Genomic DNA, 22181 nt, shown 5'->3' on the forward strand with positions numbered 1-22181 from the left:
AAATACAGAAGCCACACTGGCCAGCCAGCGACAAAAACACCCACCCCAAGCCGAAGGCCCGAGGCTCTCTGTGTTTGACTTATTACTCCCTCATCTGCTATGCCCACTCTGCTATTTGCCTGCTATGCTTTGGTCATTAAATTCTGAACATTTTCATGACTGCATGAACAGACTGCAAGGTTTGAATCCAACAGCTATAAGCCTCCTTTACACCGAGAGTCCATCGATCGCCATTCTAGGCCCAGGGCACTGGGCACCCATCCACCCTGACCATGGAGCCTGCCAGGAACTTTTCCCAGCTTCTAAAGCGGAAAGCGAGCAGGTAGCGTGGGAAGCCCAGAGCGTTTCAAGGGAGGGAGCGATGGAAAATAATGCTTGCTTTTCAAAGGTAAAAATGGATTCCAGATGAATAATGGAATGGTCTTCAATAATCCATTGGTTTATATTAAAAATTGCAAAACTGATATAAAGTATGAGGGCACGGGAAATGCTTTGGATCTTTTGGAGGGAATGGAAATAGGTCGAAGGGAGCCCCCACCAATCGCACCACCTCAACCATGTCTGCACCAGACTTCTGCATGCATAGCACTCAGACCCCATCCTGACCCTCTTTTCTTCTCCTGGCCATTGTCTCGCTTCTTCCTTCCAGTTTCACCTGCTACCTCCTGTAAAGCCAGACTCAAACATTCTCTAGGGTAACCTTCCCTTCTCCTCAAGAGATTCATTCTAAGAACTCCAAAGTATGCCTGAAACCATAGTCCCAAGGCTATGATTTTTCCATATATATATACGCACACACATTCACACGCACACACGCACATGCACATACATGCACACACATGCACACACATGCATGCACACATACACACACTTGCATGCACACATACACACACTCACATGTGCACACACATGCACACACACATGCACACACATACACATGCATACATATGCACACATACACACATGCATGCACACATACACACATGCACACACATGCACACACAGACATGTACACACACATGCACACACTACACATGCATACACATGCACACATATACACACATGCATGCACACATACACACATGCACACTTACATGATATATAATGCTTAATTAAGTACTGTAAAAGGTTAAGAACAATAATAAAATAGATTATAACAATATCCTTTAATCAAAGTTATGCAAATGAATCATTTCTATTTTTTTTAAAGATTTATTTTATTTATATGAATACAACATTGCTGTCTTCAGATACACCGGAAGAGGGCATCAGATCTCATTACAGATGGTTGTGAGTCACCATGTGGTTGCTGGGAATTGAACTCAGGACCTCTGGAAGAGCAGTCAGTGCTCTTAACCGCTGAGCCATCCCTCCAGCCCGAATCATTTCGATCTTAAAATACCATATCGTACATACTTGCCCTTCTTGCCATGCTGTGAGGGATATGATCAGTGCCTACAGGATGAAGTGAACAAGAACCATGGAACCCTGAGAATCCAGTCTAAACCAGGAGTGGGGTCGAGTTGTGTCCAACCCTGGGAATCTGGTCTCCAGAGCCAGTGGTAGGACCATTCCCTCCCCTGCCCAGGCCTCATGGGCAGACACTGCCACACAAGCAAGGTGATACCTCAACAGATGGTCTGATAACTGAGGTAGCTTCTGAGTGATGAACAGGAGGGTAGCATACACAACATGGCTATGCTTAACGAGCCTTGATCTGGTAACTGAGGTTTGCAAGTGCCAAGTGGGAGGGTAGCACAGACAGTGTGGATGTGCTGATAAAGAAGGTCTCCGGAAGTCTTCATTGTACTGCTCAGAAGGACTTTGTAGTTTAAGAGACATGCATTGCTGATTTCTGGAATTTTCCACGTGATAATTTCAATGTGGTCACATGTGAATGTGACGTTGGTTGGTTAACCTTCCCGTCTGTAATGGCTTTTCCTGGTTGTCAACTTGTCTACATCTGGAATGAACTACAATCCAGAAATGGAAGGCTCACCTGTGATCCAGATCTTGAGGCTGGGAGATACAAGTTTCTGACTGGATCTTGGCATGGAGATCTTGAGGCACAGTGGTCATGAAAAGCTTAAGCCCAGGCAAGGTGGTACAGGCCTTTAATCCCAGGAGACTGAGGCAAGGAGATCTCTGAGTTCAAGGTCAGCCTGGGACAAAGCAAATCCCAGATCCAGTCATGGTGGTACACACCTTTACTCTGGGCCACACCTTCTGCTGGAGACCCACATAAGGACATTGGAAGAAGGAAGACTCACTCTTCTTTACCTGCTGGTACTTACCTGCCAGCACATCTGTTAGAACCCGCTTCTTCAGGCTTCCAGCTTGTACAGAAGACCAGGAGAAACACCTCACCTCATGGGACCGAGCAACTACTAGGTTCTTGGACTTCCCATCCACAGCTGCTCACTGTCGGTTAGTTGGACTACAGGCTGTAAGTCATTGAGATAAATTGCCTTAATATAGAGAGACGTTGCAGAAGTTCTGTGACTTTAGAGAACCCCGACTAACACACCATCTTAGCTGCTCCATCAACGCTGTGCCTCCTCTTGGCTCCCTCCACCCCCTCCCCCTCGCCCCTCCCCTCTGCGGTTTTATCCAATTAACAGTAGCCCAGAGAGGCATTTCTCAACCTTCCTGATGCTGTGACCCTTGAATACAGCTCCTTGTGTCGTGGTGACCACCCGTCACTGTAAAATTATTTTTGTTGCTACTTTATAACCGCAAGTTTGCTACTGTTTCGAATTGTAATGTAACTCTGTGATATGCAGGATATCTGATACCCATCCCCCTCCAAAAGGGGGTTGCTACCCACAGGTTGAGAACCACCGCTCTCGAGTATCTGCTCTTCAACCAGTTCCTCTGTACCTGTCTGTTACCAGATTTACTGGTGTCCAGTGTAGCCTGGTACAATTCAAACGTGCAACGTCTGTCACGGGCTCTTGTGTTTAAACACTTGGTCCCCAGCTGGGTGCTGTTTTGAGAGGCTGTGAAATCTTTGAAACAGGAGCAGCGGCTGGGTCGCTGAGGGACACAGAGAGAGAGGAGCTAATGGATCTCTGTGTCGCTTAGAGAAAAACCCACAAGTCATGTAAGGGCTACCGGTTGCTTCCTAGTCTGGGTTCTGATTACCTCACAGAACAGTGGTTTTCAACCTGGGGGCCTCGACCCCTTTGCGGGCAGAGTAAACCCTTTGACAGGGGTCTCCTGGGAACATCGGAAAACACAGGTATTTACATTATGATTCACAATAGTAGCAAAACTGTGAAGTCACAATGAGAATAATGGTATGGTTGGGGTCAGCACAACATAAGGAACTATATTAAAGTGTCTGAGCATTAGGAAGGTTGAGATCCGCCATTAGAGTATTTCTTTTACCTCTGCAGCATGCAGAGGCCCACACACTGCTCTCCCCTGATCACACGATGTCTCCTTCTACCGCACTGGCTCCCTCCTGTATCCCTTCCAAGCCTCCGTTCCAATGTTACTTGCTATGAAGATCCTCCACCATCCTTTGAAAGCTGCAGATCACCGCAGAGACTGGGGTATGCAGATCAGTGGTAAAGTGTCGGTTCTGTGTGTGTGAAGTCCTGGGTTCAGTCCCACATACTACTACATAAATAAAAATAACCGTAAAAAAATTGTTCCTGGGCTGGGGATTTAGCTCAGTGGTAGAGCGCTTGCCTAGCAAGCGCAAGGCCCTGGGTTCGGCCTCACCTCCGAAAATAAAGAAAGAAAGAAAGAAAGAAAGAAAGAAAGAAAGAAAGAAAGAAAGAAAGAAAAAATAATAAAAATTCCTGCTACCCCTAAGAGTTAAGAGTCTGAGGGTTGGGGATTTAGCTCAGTGGTAGAGCGCTTGCCTAGGAAGCGCAAGGCCCTGGGTTCGGTCCCCAACTCCGGAAAAAAAATTGTTCCTTTCACTTTTTGAAACTACAATAAAATTATGTTATGTCCTCTTCCTTTCTCTACTTCAAATTCATGGACTCCTTTCTCATTAATTATTTTTACATATATACACATATGCATATACACACATACATATGCATAAATATACATATATACATGTATCCCTAAATGCAGAAATGCACCATGCTCCGACTGCACAATGTTACTTGTACATGTGTTTTCAGGGCTAATCCTTTGGTCTTGGATAACCAATTACTGTGTTCTTCCCCCGGGGAAGACCATTTCTCCCGTTCTCAGCACTCCTCAGTTACCTGCAGTTCTTTGGGTTATGGTTGAGGCCTCATGGGAAGAAATACAACTTAAAGATAATAAAAATAGAAATAAATGTGGAAATGAAGTCGGGCACAGTGGTGCACACTGTGATCCCAACACTCGGGAGGCTGAGGCAGGAGAATCATGAGTACTCGGCCTGGGTTACAAAGGTAGACATTGTCTCAAAAAAAGCAAAACAAAACAAAACAAAAACAAAAAACAAGAAACCCAAGCCAAGCAAACAAAAAAACAAACAGAAACTAAATACACAAAACATAAGGAAAGGCCCACCCATGGATATACAAATGGCTCCCTTTGCAGTAGGAACACACTCACTTATGAGGTAAGTAAATATTATTTCCAACTCCATGGCCCTCTGTGACTTACCCGCAGATGAAGTTTCAGATCTGTTTAACATGCCAGAGAAGCAGATAGTGCCGAAATGAATCTCAAAAACGACGTGCCTCGGGGGCTGGCAACGGGACGAGAATCATCCGAATCCTGCCCCCGCCCCCGTCATGAGAGCCCCAGGGAGGGTACACTGCTGTTCTGTGCACAAACACTTGCATGAATGTTGGATGGTGTCTGGTCTTCATAAGGAGATTTATCTCTTCTATTATTAAAGATATTGATGGTCCTTTTTGTTTTCTTACCTTTTGCTGCTGTTGTGGATAGTAGAGTTGAAGGGTGTGTGTGTGGGGAGCAGTTAATAAAGCTGGTTCACCTCCCAGGACCCTGTCCCCACCCTTGCTGAGCCCTCACGGATTCCTGTGTTGAGCAAGGAGACTCCGAGCACAGTCTCCTTCTTGGCAGATTGAATGATGCATGCATGTGTGCATGTGTGCATGCATGTGTGTGTGTGTGCGCGCGCGCATGGGTACATGATACATGAGTAGGTGCTTGGGCATGGGTGTGCATGCATGTGTGTGTGTGTGTGTGTGTGTGTGTGCATGGGTACATGAGTAGGTGCTTGGGCATGGGTGTGCATGCATGTGTGTGTGTGCATGGGTACATGAGTAGGTGCTTGGGCATGGGTGTGCATGCATGTGTGTGTGTGCATGGGTACATGAATAGGTGCGTGGGCATGGATGTGCATGCATTGTGTACGTGCATACATGTGTGTGTGCATGGGTACATGAGTAGGTGCTTGGGCATGGGTGTGCATGCATGTGTGTGTGCATGGGTACATGAGTAGGTGCATGGGCATGGGTGTATATGCGTACATGTGTTGGTGTGTGTGTGTGTGTGTGCATGTGTATTATATGTACATACGATGTTGTACACGTATTGTGAGGGGTGTGGTGCCACAACATGCATGTGGAAGTCTGAGGACTAGGACATCCTCGGGTTCCGGTCTGCACCTTTCACCTCGCTTGAGGCAAGGTCTTTGTCGTTGACACCTGTGCTTTGAACGCTGAGCTAGCTGACCCGAGAGCATCCGGAGAGTCCCTTGTTTCTACCTTCCAACCCCCCCCTAGGAACATTGTGTTTACAGAAGCATGCTACTTGCCCCTGACCCCCCTTCTTGCATCATTTACCCACAGAGTCATCTCTCCTGCCGCTGATTCTCTCTTTTCTGAGTTGAGTCTCTCTATGGTAGCTTGAGTAGCCTCTGAACCTGAGATCCTCCTGCCTCAGCACCCTAGCACTGGAATCGCAAGCACATGCTACCACACCCGTGTCTCTACCCCAGAGACACTTCCGGTGCCTTTGCTTCTTCTCTGCTTTGCTCTTCTGCTCTCCTGCAGAATCATAATGAACTTCTGAAATTCGCTATTTATGTATATAGCACTAGAGTGATCTTGTGGCCTCATGAGAGCCAGGCCAAGTAATACTAAGCCACATCCCTCTTCCCTCACTGGGGGATGCTGGGCAGGTGCTCCACCACTGAGCCATCTCTCCTCCCTCATTGGGGGAGTCAAGGCAGGGGCTGTATGACCAAGCTACATACCCAGCTCCGTTTCTATTTTATTGAGACAAGGTTTCACTAAGTTACCCAGGCTGACCTTGAACTTGTGATCCTCCTACCTCAGCCTCCTGAGTAGAGAGGCCTGAACCACTAGCCTTGGTTTTTCTTGCCTTCCTTTTAAATGTTCACTTTCAAAGAGTCCCACCAGGGCCAAACACACTAATCCAGTCCTGGCCAGTGGAACTTTCTAGAAGGCTGAGCCTCTAGCTATGTTGTCCGGTGGCTTACCAGTCCCCTGTGATGACTGAGTGCTTGAAACGTGGTCAATGGGACTGAGAACCGAATTGCAAATTCTACTTAACATTAACCAGCCACACAAGGCCCACAGCTGCCAGATGGTAGAGCATTGTTGACGCTACACTCTCAATCCTTTCTGTGTGCCATGCATAAAAAATAGGCAACACCCTCCAAGCCATGGTGCTGCCTGTAGGCAGGTCACTGGGGCGGAGTGGATGGAAGAGAGAGGCCCAGAGGCGCCTGTGGACATTGCAAGTGGCCTTGTATGAACAAGGAATCAGTCTTCGAATAGCAGTAACTTCTCAGTTGATATTGAGACATCGGGAGGGGCTCCCTCCTCCCCACTCCGATTTGATCATGTGGAGGTCCCGTGTGTGACCACAGTTCCTCTGAGTTCTTGTGTGCGAGAGCCATGCTATGTCTAGAGACCAACTTTTCACAGTGCCTCTCCCCATCCATTCTGCGGCTTTGAACATCCTTTCCACGGTTGATGGCGGCCAAGCAAGGGAGAGACACCTTCTCTGACAGAGGAGGCAGACATTGGTAGCTTACCTGCCCCAGTGGGTGCTTCTACACACACATGGGCATAGAGGCAGCGTTGATTGGCCTTAAGTCGTGATGGCTATTCTTGGTTGTCAACTTGAGTACATGTGGAATTAACTAAAATTCACAAAGGGAAGCCACAGCTTTAATCCAGATCTAATCTGGGCCATGCCTTCTGCTGGAAGCCTATATAAGGACATGAAAGACAGAAGCTTTGGGGTTTGGCCTGCTTGCCCTCACCTTACTAGCAAGTCCATTCCTTCACCTGCATAGAGCCTACTTCTTCAGTATTCCAGGGTATACTGAAGACCAGCTGAGGCACCCAGCCTTGTGGGGCTGAGCGACTACTGGGTTCTTGGATTTTCCATTTATATCTAGCCATTGTTAGTTTAGCTGAACCATAAGCTATAAATCCTTCTAATTCTCTCTTCTTTCCTTCTTTCTTTCTTTCTTTCTGAATGTGTGTGTGAGTGTGTGTAATGTGGAGGGAGTGTGTGGGAGTATGTGTGTGAGTGTGTGTGTGTATGCGTAATGTGAGGGGGAGTGTGTGTGTGCGTGAGGGGAGTATTGTGAGAGTGTATGTGTGAGTATGTGAGTGGGGGGAGAATGTGTGAGTGTGTGTGTGTGGATGTGTGTGAGGGGAGTATTGTGAGAGTGTATGTGTGAGTATGTGAGTGGGGGGAGAATGTGTGAGTGTGTGTGTGTGTATGTGTGTGAGGGGAGTATTGTGAGAGTGTATGTGTGAGTGTGTGTGTGTGTGTGTGTGTGGGAGTATGAGTATGTGTGTGAATGTGTGTGTGAATGTGTGAGTATGTGTGTGAGTGTGAGTGTGTGTGAGGGGGTAGTATGTGTGTGTGGGAGTGTGTGTATGGTACTATGTGTATGTGAGTATGTGTGTGTGAGTATGTGTGTGGGAGTGTGTGGGAGTTGGGGGGGAGTATGTGTGTGTGAGTGTATGTGTGGAGGGGAAGTGTGGGTGGGAGGGTGATATGACCAAGATATGTTGTGTATATTATACAATTTTCTAAAATTATATAATCGAAAAAAATTAAGTCATCTGAATAGCTGGCGGGGGGGGGGGGATGGCTTAGTGGATAACATGCTTGCAGCACACACTGTCGAGTCCACAGTATCCACATGAGATTCTCGGAATGGCTATCTACATCTTTAACCCCAGTGCTGACCAAGAGACACAGCTCTAACCTCTGGAGCTCCCTGGCCAGGCTAGCTGAACTGATACTCTCCAGATTCAGCGAAGAGACCCTGTCTCACAAAAACAGGATAGAGGGAGGGAGAGATGGCCTAGTGGGTAAGGAGTCTGCTGTGCAAGGGTGAGGACCTGAGTTCGGATCCCCAGCACCCACATTACAGAGGTGCATGCCTGTAATCCCAGCATTCCTGCAGTGAGGCAAGAGGCACAGACAAGAAAGTTATGGGAAGGGGTTGGGGATTTAGCTCAGTGGTAGAGCGCTTGCCTAGCAAGCGCAAGGCCCTGGGTTCTGTCCCCAGCTCCGAAAAAAAAAAAAAAAGTTATGGGAAGATCGCACCCAGCTAACATGGTGTACACAGCAAAGAGCAAGACTCCTTGTCTCAAACAAGGTAGAAGGCCAGGGCCAACACCCAAATTTGCCCTCTATCCACTGTGGACTCACATACATGTGGACTCACATACACTGTGCACACAAACACTCACAAATGCACGCTGTACAGTCAGAAGTACGGAGTGTCAGAGGCAACAAGAGAACAGTCAATGTATCTAACAATTTTTACTTCTGCAGAGGGTGCAAAGAAGCCTTGTAGGGAGGAGCAAGCACCCCACATGGCCAGTCAGCTGATCTTTTATTCCCAAAGCAAGGGGAGCCTGACCCTCGTCCTCACTGACTGAGACCAAAGGCTCTCCATCTATGGCTCGGTTGGTCAGGAACAGTGCAGAGCAAAGGAAGGAATTCAGGAGAGCAAAGAGGGGTCAGAAAGTCCCTAGTTGTATTTCTCTGTGAGATTGACATCTGGAACCTTAATCTAAACAGTTGCTTCTCTAAAATGGAGGCCACCTAGCTAGAGGGGAAAACATGCAGAAGAAAAAGTGGAGAGAGAATGGAGACATCCGAAGTTGATCTCTTGGCAGCACACGCGTGCACACACACATACACTCGCGAACGCACAAGCACATGCACATGCACACACGCATGGAGCCATCCCTGGAGGATGAAGCAGGATAAAACAGGGTCCAGATGCATTAAAATCTGGAGCTCCCAAACCCTAATATTCAGGCTTTTTTGGGTCAGGTGGGAGCATGCTCTTCTTGGTCCAGCACCACCCCAGGCAGCCACAGCTGACATGGACTTGCCTATGCGACAGCATCCTTGCTGCTCTGAAACCAGATTGGAATTTACATACAGAGCAGAGCTGCTCAAAAGAGGGCAGCCAAGGACTGCATCAATAATAAATGAGCAGCCGCAGCCTGCTCACTGAGCCTTCTCGTCCTTCGAAGCAGACACAGTGTCCAAAATCCCGGGACCAGAGAGACAGGCAATCCTTCCTCCCTCATCAAGGCCTGGCAAGGACCCACCAGGGCAAGCTCTGTACATAGCACAGACTCAGCCTTCCAGGGATAGTCTGCAAAATGGCTCCCTCTGTCTTCCCCATTGGCTATCTCTGACTCCAGATATGGAGTTGAGATAATAGAACCCCCATGGCTAGCCCCTCAGATGACTTCTCACACCCTACTGATAATGGGCCAGCCTGGAACCATGTGACTCCCCAGCGAAGACAGAGGAGGTGCAGAATGAAACAGGGGGACTCAAGGTGAGAGACAAGACAGTAGAGACTACTACAGCCTATGAGCCTTAGTGAGACCTGAGACTCATCCCAATGACCCAGGAACTGTGCTAGGGGTAATTGTGGGAGGACATATGCATGTTGTGGTTTGCCCTGAGGTTATCTGTATTTTGATGCTAATTTCACCACCCCAAGGACAGCTGCCTAGTCAGTCCTCAGGAATCAGGTGACTTCACCAGAAACTTCTCCCCATTGAATTTGTAAAATACAGGTGAGGGGCAGATACAGGATAGAAGGAGGCCTGTCATTGGAGGAGGAAGCCATGACAGGACAATAAGGCGGGTGACGTTAAGATTTTTTTTTTTCAAAGCTGAGGACCTTGCGCTTTCTAGGCGAGGGCTCTACCACTGAACTAAATCCCCAAACCCGACGTTAAGATTTTTCGCTGTACCTTTACAGGTTGTTACAGATGTTCTTAAGGGGTGGATGGTACTGGGGTTTGTATGTTTAGGTGGCAATTATATCTTACCAATTGGGTCAAAGATTATTGTGTTGTGTGTGTGTGGGTTTTTTTGTTTTGTTTTTTTTTCCAGAGCTGAGGACCGAACCCAGGGCCTCACACTTGCTAGGGAAGCGCTCTACCTCTACCACTGAGCTAAATCCCCAACCCCGTTGTGTGTTTTTTTATGTGACGATTTGAGTATAGCAAAGTGTGCAGCGAGCGACAGGAGACACTGGGCCGCTGAGGAGTTGGGATGTGTTTCCACCAAGATATCTAGGAGATATCTTGGGGCACTGTGGTGTGGACCTAGCAGGATAAAAGGCAACAATACATTTTTAATTTTTTATATTTTTACAACAACATATGCAATGCAATTCTTTGCTGGCAGTCTAGAGGGCACATCATGTTGTGACTCTTGGGGTCTACCTCAGAGAGGGTACCTAAGATAGCGTCTACCCAAGTCTAGCTTAGTGAACCAGTACATTTACTGGGGTTTACTTACAGAAGCCTAGATGATCTAGTTTTGTTTTGTTGCTGTGACAAAACACCACAGCCAAAATAACTTAGGGGAAGAAAAGGTTTATTTGACTTGAGCTTCCAGGTCACAGTATGTGTGCATACACAGAGCAAAAGCCATGGCAGAACACAGAAGAAAGGTGGCTGTCATCTGGGTTTGATGACACAGGAAACTGGAGACAGCACGGCATTGTCTCTGACCAAAGAACTCACTCATAGCCAAGGAAGTACAGCAGAAATCATGGAGGAACAGTGTTTGCTGGCTCACTCATAGGCTCATGCTAAGCTAACTTTCTTACAATCCAGGACCAGCTGCCAGGGGAATGGTGCTGCCCACAATGGGCTGTAGCCACCTACATCAATCAACAATGAGAACATTGCCCACAGTTATGCCCACAGGCCAATCTGATCTAGACAATGCTTCCCTTGAAACCCCTTTCTCAGGCCATTTTAAGATGTACCCAATTAACAGTGAAAGCTAACTAGGACAACAGGTGATGGATTACTTTCAGGACTTAAAGATATTAAGAATTAAGAATTCCAGCCCAGCAGAGGTGATGGCTCATGAAGGCTACATCCCGGAGTTCCTTGCGCAGCCTGCAGGAAGGGTCTAATTTCCCCAGATGTTGCCACCACTGATATGACTATGGAAGAGTTTTGTGAATTTCTTAAGTTTCAGGGGCTTCCTGAGATCTGTGAGTTGTGTTTACGTTCTGGGTCTTAACATACTGTCTCAATTTAGAGGAAATAGCTACACAACTGATCAGCAGTACAACAGTACTAATAGTACTGCCACTAGTACAGCAGCTCCACTAGTCTACTAGAGAAGACTAGAGATAAGGGCTCAGGGAACAGACGTCTTTTCCTGGAGGTATGCCCATGGAGCACGTTGGAAAGATGAAGATGTAAGACTCAATTTTGATTTAATTTTGTCCTCCAAATTTTTTATGTTAAAGCCCACAATGTGACTATAGCTGAAAAAAAGGGCTTTTGGGGGGTGAGTAAAGTTAAAAGAGGTCACGTTGGTCTGAACTTATGGGATGAATGTCCTTATAAGAAAAACAGTAGGGGTTGGGGATTTAGCTCAATGGTAGAGCGCTTGCCTAGCAAGTGCAAGGTCCTGGGTTCGGTCCCCAGCTCCGAAAAAAAGAAAAGAAAAAAAAAAGAAAAAAGAAAAACAGTAAATTGTGTGTGTGTGTGTGTGTGTGTGTGTGTTACAGAGTCAGTTGTGTGAGCCTTCTAACATGGGTGCTTCTAACTCAAGTCCTCTGCAACAACAGTAAGTGCTTTTAACAATGGATCCAACTCCATCCCCCAAGAAATTTAAGTGGATGCACAAAGTAGAAATGAGGAAACTGGAGTGTAGTGAGAGTTTTGGTTTGTTTTTTTTTAAAAAAAAAGAACACAGAAATGTTATAAAGATATGTTTTTATTTTAATCCTAGAGGTGGAATATGTGGCTCCTTTAAACTGTCCACAGCAGCTGGCTAATTTGCCTCACGTTCTAGCAGGGGTGCAATTTCGCCAGCTGCAGATAGTTTCTGTGAGTTAGTGATGTTTGAAATTCTGGGGACTCTTGAGAGGGTATAAAAATGCCAGAGCCCTGAGACGGTTGCTGCTGCTGCTGCTGCTGCTGCTGCTGCTGCTGCTGCTGCTGCTGCTGCTGGTTGCTGGATCTAGAGAGAGAAAATTTAAATCTATGCACTGGGAGATCTTTTGCAAGAAAGGTCTAGAGAGAAGACCCAGATGGGTAACAGCCCAACACCTAGAGAGGCAGAGAAGAACACAGAAGAGACATGTATGTGCTGAGATTCTGACTTTCTCCCCTGGGCATCCACTCACCACAGGGCCAAAATAACAGCCAGATTAGCTTATACCCTCATGGCCCCCCATCCAGCTTCTGTGGTCATAAGATCATTACACCATCCTGCAAACTGGCACTATCTAATCTGGGATGGTTAATATAGTCTCCTAGAACCACCCATGAAATGGGCCTTGGGCATGTCCATGAAGGAGTTCTAATTAGGTCGAGGTGGGAAACCCCATCCTAACGGAGGGCAATGCCATTGTGGGTGCCAAGGTTCTGGACTGAATGCAAAAAAATGAGCCAAGCACCCTCTCTGCTTCCTGACTGGGCAGAAACGTGATCTGATCCATGCCTCTGGATCCTGCCGCCATGCCTTTGCCACCCTAACGGACCCTCAAACTGTGAGGTTTTTATTTTTAAAATCTTTTTTTCTTAAGTTATTTTGCCAGGTATTTTGTCACAGCAACAAGAAAGGTAACTGACAGTCACTGACCCTGACAGGGGATTTACAAAAACTTTTGCTATTTATTTCCTGAGCAATGAATGAGGAAGAGCATCTGACATGAGACCCCCCCACACACACACACACCCATCCTGATCTCTTAAAGCTTCCAGGACTTAGGAGGGTCTTGCGGTTCTCAGCCTGTGGGATATCATATCAGGTATCCTGTGTATCAGATATTCACACCACGATTCATGACGGTAGCAAAGTTACAGTTATGAAGTAGCAAAATAATAATTTCATGGTTGGAGGCCACCACAACTTGAGGAACTGTATTAAAGGGTCACAGCATTGAGAACCACTGTTCTAATGAGACCGCATGCTGGAAAGCAAGAGGGGCTGAAGACCCAAGCAGAGTAGATGGCTCAGTCAATAGAGTGCCAGTTCCCTGACAGTAGACTTCGGAGAGCTTCCCAGTGCCGAAATGCATTCATCTGCTGGGCAGGAGGAGGTACCCCCCAACCCCACGAAAATGGAAGCTCCTTTCCCAGAACACTCCGGACCTCACCCTACACAGCCTGCATGTGCCAGTACACCCATGTCCTCCGTAACACCCCTCATGGTTAACAAGCAAAGGGCTTCCCTGAAATTCTGTGAGCTGCTCAAGCCATCATGGAACCAGAGGAAAGAGTTGTAGAGGGGAGATCATGGGCAGCTGGTCAGGGACATGTGGGTGACAACCTGGTGCTTAGAAATGGCAGCTGAAGTTGGGGGATGAGAGGCAGCTTTGTGAGACTGGGCTCAACACTATGTTCATGCGAGCAGTGCCGGGACTGCCTTGACTGCCATGCTGGTGACAAAAGCAGGGTCGGTTGGATGAGGCGAGAGGACCACACCTCTGCTCACTGAATTATGTTGAGCAATGATGATGAAATAAAATGAGATGTTTATGTGCAGGAGTTCATGCATCTGTATCTGTGTCTCTGGGAATGTGTGTGTGTGTGTGTATGTGTCTCTGCATGAGTACATGTGTGTATGTGCATGAATGTGTCTGCATGAGTACGTGTGTGTGTGTGTGTGTGTGGATTTGTGTCTGTTTCTGTGTGTATATGCATCTATATCTGCATGCATGTATGAGTATGTACATGCATCTGTGTCTCTGTACATGTGTGTACACATCTTTGCATGAGTACATGTGTGAATTGTGCATATGTGCATGCATTTGTGCCTGTGCCTCACTGTGTGTATGTCTGTTATGTGCATGTGTATGTGCATGCATCTGTGTCTGTGTCTCTATGTGTGCATGCATGCATGTGTGCATGTGTCTGTGTGTCTGTGTGTGTATGAGTGTGTCTGTGTGTGCCTGTGTGTGCCTGTGTGTGTCTGTATATCTGTGTATATCTGTGTGTGTCTGTGTGCCTGTGTGTGTCTGTGTGCCTGTGTGTGCCTGTGTGTGTCTGTGTGCCTGTGTGTGTCTGTGTGCCTGTGTGTGTCTGTGTGCCTGTGTGTGTCTGTGTGCTGTGTGTCTTGTGTGTGTGTCTCTGTGTATCTGTGTGTGTGTATATCTGTGTGTGTGTGTGAGTGTGTCTGTGTGTGTCTGTGTCTTTGTGTGTCTGTGTGTATGAGTGTGTCTTGTGTGTGTGTGTGTCTGTGTGTATCTGTGTGTGTCTTGTGTGTGTGTGTCTGTGTGTGCCTGTGTGTGTCTGTGTGTCTGTGTGTGTCTCTGTATGTCTGTGTGTGTCTGTGTGTGTCTGTGTGTGTCTGTGTGTCTGTGTGTGTCTGTGTGCATGTGCACAGTGAAATGCCAACTGGAGGACACAACCAGGCCATTGCACCGTAAACTCAAGGCAACTTGTAACAAGGTTTACAGTAGGCGTGGGTTCCCTCCTTTGAACCAGCTTTTATTTTTACATGGGTTCTAGAGATCAAAGCTGGCTCTTTGTGCTTCTGAGGTAAGCACTTCACTGACTGAGTCATCTCTCCAGACCCAGAATGTTTGTTTATATGATACATAAATCACCAGCTGCCTTCTTGATCAGCCTGTCATACCAGGACACTGGTTTCTGTGCCCTAAGTCTCCCCAAGGCCATGTACCAGATACCCAGAAATCAACTCTGTGTACCAGAGCATGCCAGCATTACTCAAACTGGCCAGTCAGAGCTCTCACCCCCTCCCACCCTACCTCACATTTGTAATAGAAAAATATTCTGTGAAGGCTTTGAAATACAGAGAAATATTAAATAAATCGCTGCCCTTAGTTCAGCACCTGTAGATTTCATCTTTGCTAAGTACACCCGTGTTCTCCATAACCCTTTGAGGGTGTTCTCTTTTTTTTAAAGATTTATTTTATTTATACACACACACACACACACACACACACACACACACACTGTAGCTGTGTTCAGACACACCAGAAGAGGGCGTCAGATCTCATTACAGATGGTTGTGGGCCACCATGTGGCTGCTGGGAATTGAACTCAGGACCTCTGGAAGAGCAGTCAGTGCTCCTAACCACTGAGCCATCTCTCTAGTCCCTTTGCTAACTTCTTAAAAAGTTTTTAAAACTGTTTTCAAGGGGTTGGGGATTTAGCTCAGTGGTAGAGCACTTGCCTAGCAAGCGCAAGGCCCTGGGTTTGGTCCCCAGCTCCGAAAAAAAGAAAAGAAAAAAAACCAAAAAACAAAAAAAACTTTTCAATTGTGTGAGAGTGTGTGTGTATGTGTGTGTGTGTGAGAGAGAGAGACAGAGAGACAAAGAGAGACAGAGACAGAGACAGAGAAATTATGGGCAGCTGTGTGCTGCCTGCGTAGATGCTGGGAACCAAACTCAGGTCCTCCACAAGAGAAAAGTTCCCTTAGTCATTGGGCAGTCTCTTCAGTTGCACTTCCAGGTGCTTTGGGGAGACCACAGATCCCACCTCTTCCATTTGGGCCAGGAGAATGACAGGCAAATGCACCAACAGCCCTCCAGTGTGCTGCACCTGCTCCTTACGTAACATCTAAAATTTTTTTTTATTTATTCATTTATTATATATAAGTACACTGTAGCTGTCCTCAGATACACCAGAAGAGGGCATCAGATCTCTTTACAGATGGTTGTGAGCCACCATGTGGTTGCTGGGAATTGAACTCATGACCTCTGGAAGAGCAGTCGGGTGCTCTTAACCGCTGAGCCATCTCTCCAGCCCACTTACGTAACATCTAAACACCCTCCTGTACCCTTTCCTATGAAAATCCCTGCACTCCATTCTCCAGAGCAGCCTTGAGATTCGGGTCTCCTCACTTTCCGCTGTCTCTTGAATAAACAATTTCCCACTTCTCATTTGCAAGACTCATTTTGGTGATCTGCATACCACACAGCCCTCAAAACCAGGCAGATTCAGCAGCATCTTGAGTCTCTGCTTCTCCCCCCAACCCCCAGCTGCCTCCTGATCCCAGTCTGGCGCTTCCCTGGGTGATTGTGCCTGGGGTGCCTGCATCTTGTTTCCAGGGCAACCATGACTAATATTAAACCTTAAAAAAAAAATTGAAACAGAGTATTGTGTGATCCAGGTTAGTCTCTCACTATGTAGTTGAGGGTGGCCTTGAACTCCTGGTTCTCCTGTTTCCACCTTCTGAGTACTGGGATGACAAGTGTTCTGTGGCTGCTGGTTCATGTGGTGCTGGGACTTGAACTCAGTGAGTTGCGCATGCTAGGCAAGCACTCTACCAATTGTGCTACATCCCAGTCTGGCACTAGGCTTTTTTTTTTTTTTCCTTTTCAGCCTTGTTCTCTTGGTGCCAGACTCAGACACCATTTATACATGAAGAACTGGATACAAATCATAAACCAAGATGGGGGCCACAGAAGCTTAGAAAGTAAAGGTAACTTTTGAGGACAGAGGCAATGGCAGGGTGTGCTGGATGTCACCAAGCACCAATTAAGGTGACCAGAAGTACCTGGATTGGGCAACCCAGAGGTCATTGGTGGCTTTTTGGTCAGCACTTTGTCCAAGACGACCGGTAACTTGGAAGGAAGTTCACTCATGAGCAACCCATTCAGAAATCGCTATGAAGGAGGCCCCACTGAAGGGGCCAGGCTGGGGTAAGAAGGGGGGTCAAGGCGGGGTGTTTAAAGCAGAAGATGTTCACATATCTTTGCAGGTAGGCAGGAAAGGTCCAGGAGGGAGGGAGATGTTGGAAGATGCTCCTTCTGGCACCTTCTCATGCAGCCTATGCCGCCGCTTCCTGGAAGACGATGAATAAATGATTAAAGGTCAACATCGATCCGCAGACCCGAGGCTTGTTTTATTTCTGATTCATATCTTTCTGAGGATTACCCTGAATAGCTATCGAAGAGGCAACCCCTGGACCCTAACAAAAATAGAGGACTCACCTGTGCACGTGAGATTCTCTCCAGCCAGATGAGATGAAGCATTGTTTCCCAGCCATTAGCACCTCTTTCCCTTATAGTAGGCATCAAACTCACAGGCCATGGGTTCTCCTCCTGCTTGAGAAGAGACGATGAGAGTCACCTTATGAGAGGATGGGACAATGGGTCGCCCCTGTAGTCACACTCATACCGACTGTCAAGATCTTTCAGGGTCGGGGCTAGGGGGATGACTCAGTGGTTAAGAGGTCTTGCTGTGCAAACATGAGAACGTGAGTTCAAATCCCCAGCACCTATCTAAAAGCCAGGCATGGCCCCAAACACTTGTAATGCCAGCATTGAGGAACAGAGTCAAGCATATCCCAGGGAATCACTGGTAAACCAACCCATCCAAACAGTGAGCTTCAACAGTGAGAGACCCTGTGTATCAAGGAAATGTCAGGGAGTTACAGAAGGAGGCACTCAATGTCTTACTCTGGCCTCTCTATGTGTGTCCATGTGTCCGTGTCCGTGTCCGTGTGTGTGTGTGTGTGTGTGTGTGTGTGTGTGTGTGTCGCACAAACAGGATCTTTCAGGGAGAGGGATGGAAAAGAATTCAGCTTGTCTGTCAACAGCCATCTTTGTCTTGCAGAAACCTAGGTGCTCTTTTAGGGAGGCAAAGTCTTCAGAACAGCATTCTCTCTGAGAAGGTTCCTCTTCAAAAGCCAGAGCCCACATCTGAGATGCTTTCCCCAGGTACTTCAAGGCCATAAATTCTCCAGGCTTTTCCCCACACTCCGAGAGTTACAGCTGTTTGCCCATCTCTCACTATCCGTCATTATTACCCATGGCACAGCCAGCCATCTAATTCATTGTCTTCAAGCGCTGACTTTATCCCGTCTTTAAATGCTCACCCAGCTGGAATTTCTTCTGACAAACTCCAGGTCCCATTCTGGAATTATTTTTCCTCAAATAGGCATGATTCGTTTAGGACTTTATTGGAGTTCTCAGAGAAGGGCCTTTCAAAATCAATCCAGAGCCCCGTGTATCACCCATCAGTTAGCTCCCAGTGAAGACAAATGAACGTTAAATAAAGCTGCCTGTTCTTCCTGCAGTGGAGAAAATTCAGAGGCACCAGCCCTGCAAGTCTCCACTGTCTCAGAAGGCTCCAAACCTAGCATCTTCTGGGTTATAAGTGAGCCCTGCTAGCCACTGAATCTTAAGGCCATGAGGTGATAGGATGCAGAGGACCCAACATCCTGAGCTTCTATGTCTGCTCAGGCAGGGGGCTCCTCAGAGCCTGTGTGAGCCTCCATTCCTCCTGCAGCCCCCACTGCCAGGGTGCTCAGCCCCGTCCTGTGGGATGTGCCTAAACTGTGCTCTGAGGTACCCCCGCCTAAGACCCCCGACCTTCATCAGTACTGTCTGCTCTAGCGATCTCAGCAGACACTAATGAAGATGTAAATACTTGGGAGGCTGAGGCAGGAGAATCATTGTGAGTTCAACGTCAGCCTGGGTTATATAATGAGCACCAGGCTAGTCAGGGGTATATAGCAAAACTCACTTCAAAGAATGAAAAAAAGAGAGAAAGAATGAAATGAAGGGAGAGAAGCGGGGAGGGGAGAAGAAGGAAGGGGAAGGAAGGGAAGGGAAGGAACAGGACCAGGCTAAGAGGTGTCACCTGGTAACAACTCTCTTCTGCCCAGGGAACTGCTGTGCTAACAGTTTGCAAGTCTAGAAACATCTTTACATTTCAATTTCTTTCTTTCCTTTTTTTTTCTTTTTGTGTTTTAATCACCACTTCTCCCTCCTCCCTCTTTCCTTCCTTTCTTCATCCCTCCCTTTCTAGTCAAGGTCTGGCCTGCAATCCTTCCTCCACCCCTATCCCTCTGTGTGTGTGTGTGTGTGTGTGTGTGTGTGTGTGTGTGTGTGTGCGCGCACCTCTAGGAAGTCAGAGGACAACTTGGACACCAGGCTTAAGCAGTGAATGCCTTTACCCACTGAGCCATCTCACCTGCCCCACCTTTTCCTTTTTCACCTTTTCTTTCCTCTCTTCCCTCCCTTTTCCTTCTTCCTCCTCTCCCCCCACCCAGGGTTCACCACAGATTGAACCTAGGACCTCATAAATGCCAGGTACGCGATTTGCCTCCAGCCTGCATCCCCAGTCCTCCTTTAGCTTTTGCTTTGACATGAGGTCTCACTAAGTTGCCCAGGCTGGCCTTGATGTCAGGCTGTAGCCCAGGCAGGACTGTAACTTGCAAACCTCCTACCTTAGTCTATTGAAGAGCTAAGATTACAGGCCTTTACCACTAGGCCTGAGAATGTCTGCCTCCCCCCAACTCCTCCTCCTCTTCCTCTTCTTCCTCCTCCTCCTCCCCCTTGTCCTCCTCTTCTTCCTCCTCCTCCTCTTCCTCCTCCTCCTCCTCCCCCTCTCCTCCTCTATGCTTAGGATAGGACAAGGAAATTGCACATTCTAGCCAACCCTTCTAGCACTCACCCCTGCCCACCTTGGTGCTCTCCAGTTTCTCCCTCTGATTTGAAAAGAGAAAAGTACACACGCTCACTTTGCGGCCAGATCACACGAATCCATCCACACTGCACACAGATGTGCGAAGTGTAATTTTATCCTCCATAAAAAAGGTCTGTAAATAACTTGGTCTTCCTCCAAAGTCCCCACCCCATTTGTAACCGGAGGGAGGAGGAGGAGAAGGCCTGCTCAGTCTTAGGCTGTAAGCACAGTCTCTTCCGGTGGCCCTATGTATCTGAAGAGCATGCAGTCTTCTCCTCGCAGGGTTTCCCAGCCTTTGAGCCTCAGCCTAACTCCCAGGACTTTTTTGTTCTCTTTATTTTTGCCACGGAACAAGGTACAGTGTTTCTGAAACCTCATTTTCCCCATTTGTAATAGGGAGATAATAACCTCTGAGGTCCTCAGGATCGTAGCCCAACAACACAACATTTACTATAGAGACCAAATGTGGATGCCCTCCCAATATCTCAGGGGCAGGCAATTGCCATGGTAAAGTCAAGCAGCCCTGAAACCATCCCAAAGGACCCCTTCAAGGAAGAGTATGAGTCCTTCCATTCAAATCTAAACATCGTCTATCCAATAAACCAGATGCTTCTAGGTGCTCACCCAGACGATAATCTACTCTTCCCGGCTCACCTGCCAGGCAGCCCAACCGCCACTCGCAGCCTTATGAAATATGAAGTGAGTCCGCCTTTATAGCCGGGCATCCATCTTCAGAGTTCTTGGCATATGAGTCCCTCCAAGTTATTTTATTATTTCCGAGAAACTGTAACTGAGCCGTTTTATGTACCGTCTGTTGTCGAAAGAGTGATCATACATAAAGCATGTCAACTCAAGATGAGAGCGGCATCCGTCATCCTGTTCACCGTTTCCGGGAGACAGATGCTCTCTGACCTGACTCACTGATCATCTGTTCTATATCTAACATATCTATCTGACAGGGTCTCATGTAGCCCAGGCTGGCCTCAGACTTACTAAGGACGACCTTGATCGTTCTTTTACCTCTCTCTCTCTCTCTCTCTCTCTCTCTCTCTCTCTCTCTGTGTGTGTGTGTGTGTGTGTGTGTGTGTGTGTGTGAGAGAGAGAGAGAGAGAGAGAGAGATATTACATGTCCCACATCGTACGTGGGAGGTCAAAGGTCAAGTTGCAGGAACCCAGCCTTTCCTTCCACCATGTGTTCCGGAAATGGCACTTGGGTCATCAGGGGGATTGTGGGATCCCTGAGTCCGCTTACTTTTGTGCATTTTCTCTGCTTCATGGCTCGTGTGGTGAGCAACTTGGGGGCCTACCAGATCCTACCATCCCGATGGGTTGCCTCATCTGGTGCCCAGAACAATGAGGCCATTTGATTTGTGCTGAAGCCAGGATCTGATAAGCCAGTTATAGAACCTCAGAAACCATCAGCCAAGGGCTGGGAGCATAGCTCAGTAGGTAGAATGCCCCAGCACCTTACTGAACTACCGTGTGTCTATTCATAATCCCAACATTCAGGCAGTGGAGACAGGAGGATCGAAGTTCAAAATCACCCTTGGCTACATAGAGAGTTCGAGGCCAAGCTGAGCTACATGACATCCTGTCTCCCCTTACCATCCCCTAAAAGCATAAAACCTTTTTTTTTCTCTATAAATTGTCTCGGGTGTTTTGCTATAGTTCTAGGAAGACAATAGATTCGTTGTCCTTCCTGCAGTTCAAGACCACAATCCCAATTCCCAGAAGAACGTCAAGGTCTTCTTGTTGTGTTGAAGCAGATAGGTTCCTAGCTGACCTCTGTGGTCCTTAGGTTCTTAGTCTTTAAGATGGAGAGGGCAGGAAACTGCTGGGCATTTTCTGTTTTCATTCCTAAAAGACCGAAGAGGCGGTGGACATGAAGGTTCTTTGTACATCACCCTGAGGTGGTTACCCTTACTCTTTTTCCTCTGTGCCTATGAGTTCCATACTTTGTTCTCTCAAGTCCACAGACCCCTGAGGCTTGCAGATACACGGTGAATGTTTGTCAACGAAGGCCCCCAAAGAATCGCTCTTTCAGTGGAAGCCTCGGCTCTGCAGCCTCGAAAGAACATTTATGAATTCGGTAGGCAAGCTTCCCGCAACTAGTCTTTCCCGCTCCGGAAAGAGACATCTCCACATCCTCCCAAAGTCCTCAGAAATCATTTAAGCACATTAACTTTGTAAACAAGAGAAGGAGGAGAAGAAGGATGGCAATCAAAACTAAGAACAAAGATAGAGGGTGGGTGAGGTGGCTCAGCCGGTGAGGGTGCTTGATCTCCGTCAAACCAGATGACCCAA

The 22181-nt window shown here is 47.4% G+C and overlaps 1 long non-coding RNA gene across 1 annotated transcript; it reads right to left on the minus strand.

Annotated features, from left to right (window-relative positions):
• Positions 1-1198: 1198 nt before the first annotated feature.
• Positions 1199-3130, minus strand: LOC103693619 (uncharacterized). The gene is made up of 4 exons (XR_015634945.1): positions 2881-3130; positions 2295-2444; positions 2000-2162; positions 1199-1455 (listed from the first exon to the last, which is right to left on the minus strand). It is a non-coding gene; the product is annotated as an uncharacterized LOC103693619 (long non-coding RNA).
• Positions 3131-22181: the final 19051 nt, after the last annotated feature.

The sequence above is a fragment of the Rattus norvegicus genome, chromosome 12, assembly GCF_021556685.1.
Source record: "Rattus norvegicus strain SHRSP/BbbUtx chromosome 12, alternate assembly SHRSP_T2T, whole genome shotgun sequence".
Lineage (NCBI taxonomy): Eukaryota > Metazoa > Chordata > Mammalia > Rodentia > Muridae > Rattus > Rattus norvegicus.